Genomic DNA, 4,099 nt, shown 5'->3' on the forward strand with positions numbered 1-4,099 from the left:
GTTCTCGAGTTCAGCCAATAATTCATACCACAGAAACATCAAAATGACGCCACAAGAAGCTACTGAACCAGAGCGCACACAACAAGTTTACAACAACTTATACTCGAAAGTTCTCAATCGCACCAGAAAGACTCCACATCTAGAGAAGGGAGACTTCGTGCGAATTTCAAGCGAAAAAAATCGCTTTGAAAAGGGTTACACGTGGAACTGGTCCGAGGAAATTTTTCAAGGTGTGTCAGTGATTCCCCACGTCATTCCCTGCTACAGAATTCAGGATTTAGACGGAGAAGACCCTAACCACTCATACTCAAAATTTCGGCATCAGCATCGCTTACAGGCGTCGGCGTCGACGGGGGGCGGTCCAACGCCGGGGGCGGGGGACATGCTAAAACTGAAGGTGATTCTGGGGACAAGAAGACCGAGTCGGTTGAGCACTCCTGGTCCTGCCAGCTAATCTCATCCGGAGTACTGCTGCCTGAACGAGAACGGCTGTCGGTTGGGCTGAAGCACAATTTTCTGTGTTTAGGGTCTTTCGATGCAGAGTTGAGGGCGTTTGCTTCGGCCGCCCTTCGTTTCTGAGATCCCGATAGATGTTTATATTCATTTCCCTTTCCCTTTGTAGTAGACTTAGAACTCGGCGTTGGCGTTACGGGCTCAGGTCCGGGTCCTAGATTTGACTCGACGCCGGCAGACAGAAGAAGTGCGCGGCACACCAGAGCGCTGAATAACGCTTTTCTTTGGGACGCTTCCTTTGGCAGCAGTGAGAGAGCCAAGTGACAGCTAAATATAATGCTGAAAAACGAAATAGGAAACATAAGTTTTCTGATATTTCGTCGCTTTACATTACACTCAAAATAGCGAAGCCTATTACGCGAGACGTGAGGTTACATTGACCCACTCTGCACTCTGCACCCACCCTTCCTTCACCCTTCCCCTCCCTGCCACGATATACTTGCTTACCTTGTCAATCGCCTTCCGCACATCTATAGGATCGCCCTGTTCTCCCGCTCCCGATCCCAGAGAACGGTAACGGTGGCCAGTCTTGATTTCAGTTGCAAAACAATCTTCAGAATTTTTTGCACTCGCAGGGCCGAAGCGACCGGCCAATGGCCGAACGCCTTTGTTGCACATTATTTCCCATTACGATCACACCAATCACCACACCAGTACAAACAGCAAAGCGAAATCAGTAACACAACAAAATATTAACACTGACGAACTTGTTGTAGCCTGTAGGCCGCAGCGCAGTGAGGTTAGAGCGCAACGCAGAGAGCAGTGAGTTGATGTAGCCGAGCCGTGCCGTGCCGCGACGCAGCGGCCGACGGCAGCCGGCAGTAGCAGAAGCCAAGCCGGGCACCCGGACGTGTGGCGGCACCGCCGTCCCGGGACCTCACAATCTGCAACCTGCCTGCGGTCCTGCGGGCCTTAGCCTAGCCTAGCCGTGACCCGTGGCTTGTCAGCCCAGCCCAAGGCGTACGACGGAGCCCTCCAGACTGGGCCCGTCAAAAGGGAAGAGGGCCCTGCGGGCCCTGCCAGCCCTCGGGCCCCCAGCCCCAGCCCTGTCCGCGTCCCCGCGGGCCCTGCGGGCCCTGCGGGCGCCGCCCTCGCGGGCCCGGGGGGCCCAGGAGGGGATCCCCGCCTCCCCGCCCGGGCCAGTCCGCCTCTGCGCTAAGCCCGCGGCCGGCGCCGCGTGGCCAGCCGCGTGCCACCTCCCTGGCAGCGCTGGCTCGACTCGCTCTCGGACTTCCCTCTGCTCGCACTCATGTCAGTCTTCTCACTGTAGTTGTTGAGGCTTGCGCGCACGGCCCCAGCGCAGCCTGAACATGGCTGCGCACGACCAGCCAGTGCTCGGTATTCATTTTGTACGATTACCCGCCCGTTGGGTGTGGACTCACAAGGGAAGGTGGGAAGGTTTTCCGGTGATACAGTCAGATTTCAAAGTCACTGTATAGAGTAGTTGTTTACACCTTCAGATTAGAATTGGCACTGGTTTTAGCTGCTCGTAGGGAGTTTGGGGGTCATTTAACAAAAATTTCATCAAAAAATTCCCAAATTCATCGTTTTTTTGCCATTTTTGCATGCACATATCTCCGAAACCGTTTGAGCTACAGCGCCCAGATTTTGCAGGTAATTACCCTTCAATTAGCACTTTCCATGAAAAATATTTGAACCAAACCAATGGGGTTCACCAAAAGGGGCCTAGCGTCGCAACCCTCTCTCCGGACCCGTTTTTGCGACCCTGGTCGATTTCGTTCAAATTTTCTACAAGTAAGGAACGTGCTAAATTATGATTTCCCTCAAAATCTGGGCGCTGTAGCTGAAACGGTTCTTGAGGTACGTGCATGTAAAGTTGATAATCAGGCTAAAAAGTTTGGCGAATCTTCAATTAAATTCGCGTAAACCGACCTTCAAATTCCCTACGGCCAGCTAAAACCGATGCAAAACCTAATCTAAGGATCAAAACAACAACACTTTGAAGCGCCATTGAAATCTGAGTGTATCACCAGAAAACCTTACCTCGGGCCACATCGAAAAATCGGGCAATTTTCAGACGGAAAAGCCGTTTGAAAGCTGGCTGAAACTCGAATTCTTCAGGGTGCAAACAATGGAAGAATTGTGGCCGAGCGCTCGGACCGTTTCCAGACGCGGTTTAGACCAACCTTTTCATGCGGGGAAGGCTGCATGCGGAGGCGTGGAGTAGGGGTGAGGAGCGCCGCCGTCCCGGCCCCGCCTTGGTTCCCGCGCGTCGGTTCAAAACTCGTGGCGGGCGCGACACCGCGGGAGGGGCGGGGTAGGTGGCTGGGGAGTGAGTGCAGATAAGTCTGACCACTATGATCAGTTAATGGGAGGGGGAGAGGGGAGGGAAGACCGTTCTTCCAAATTTCCCCTACACCTCCCGGGCTCGTGAAGTGAGCCGGGTAAAATCACTGCTGTAAGACTCGCATATGACGTGAAAAAACAACCCTTTCTTAACCTCCAACCGCACCACCCCCTCCCACATTCTATGGCTTTCATAGTACTCATGTTAATACATTTAGAAGTGCTATATTATTGGCTGAGCGATTAGCGAAGCCTATTACTCCACTGATGCTCAAAAAGTTTCGCGTCTGTTTGTGTGTGTGTGTGTTTGTCTGTACGCACGATAACTCGAGAACGAATTGAGCTAGCGACCTAGGATTTTCAGGGTCGTTTTGAATCATAAAAAGACAAATCAAGTTCGAAGAAGAGCATTCTAGCTCAAAAATTGGATTTTTTAAAAATCAAAAACCACAGGACCCACAAATAATGTTTTTTTAAAATATTTGTTTACAGTCTCCTAAGAGAAGTACATGGCCAAGCCGATTTCGATCGGAAAAAATTTGCGGCCAGACGAGACTTAGTGGATCTTGTAGGTCTCGCCGAGTAGAACAACATATCAAAATCCCGAGGTTTTCCATCGAGCCGTTTTCGAACAAATGCGGTTCAAAGTTCGAAATTTGAACAAAATTCAAAGTTGATTTTCTCGGAAACAAATTATCGGAGAAATTCGGGGTTTTAACCATTGAACGCGCGCTGGTGTCCTCTTTCAGAATATGTAGGGTTTGTTATGGTTTGGTGTCAAAACAGACAAACTGGCTTCGTTTTCGCCATTTTGAACATGTTCAAACATATTTGTTTTTGGTTTTACCAGTTATATATCAGGAAATCGACTTTACCCTTTAATAATTGTTTTGGAGGACTTTATTCTCTACAAATTTGTCAAAAACGGTTTTTTGATATCTGTATTTGGTAATGAGGTACGGGGGATAAAAGAATGCAAACCGGCGCCAGGACGCGGTGCGCTAGTGGAGAACTCCCGTAAGGCGCTGATAGGCAACCCACACAACATTCAAAAAAGTAGCTGTATGATGTAACTGTTTCTACTGTAGCTCAATATCTAATTGAGATATCAAAATACCCCCAAAAACAAACTTGTGCAGAATGAAGTCAGCTACAAAATTTATAAAATCATATAAGGGCGTTTGTATATAACTGGTAAAACCAAAAACAAATATGTTTGAACATGTTCAAAATGGCGAAAACGAAGCCAGTTTGTCTGTTTTGACACCAAACCATAACA

The sequence above is a fragment of the Frankliniella occidentalis genome, unplaced genomic scaffold, assembly GCF_000697945.3.
Source record: "Frankliniella occidentalis isolate FOCC.00 unplaced genomic scaffold, Focc_3.1 Scaffold12, whole genome shotgun sequence".
Taxonomy (NCBI): Eukaryota; Metazoa; Arthropoda; class Insecta; order Thysanoptera; family Thripidae; genus Frankliniella; species Frankliniella occidentalis.